Below are 227 nucleotides of genomic sequence, written 5' to 3' on the forward strand. Positions count from 1 at the left end.
CGCACAATCCCCAGCGAGCCCAGCCCGGCCTGCAGCTCCCACGGCCAGCCGTCCCGGCTCCACGCGTGTTTGTAGGATCTTGGCAATGCGAAAGGTTTGGGAATTGGAAGTGAGCTGAGAAGTCACTCCAACCCCTCAGCGCGGGGGGGGAGGCTCGGGCTCGCCGGATCGTCCCTCCCCATCCCACGCTGCTATGGCGGGGCTCCTCCGCGCTGCCCGCGGGGCTC

The sequence above is a fragment of the Eurypyga helias genome, unplaced genomic scaffold (genome assembly GCF_000690775.1).
Source record: "Eurypyga helias isolate BGI_N326 unplaced genomic scaffold, ASM69077v1 scaffold37120, whole genome shotgun sequence".
NCBI lineage: Eukaryota > Metazoa > Chordata > Aves > Eurypygiformes > Eurypygidae > Eurypyga > Eurypyga helias.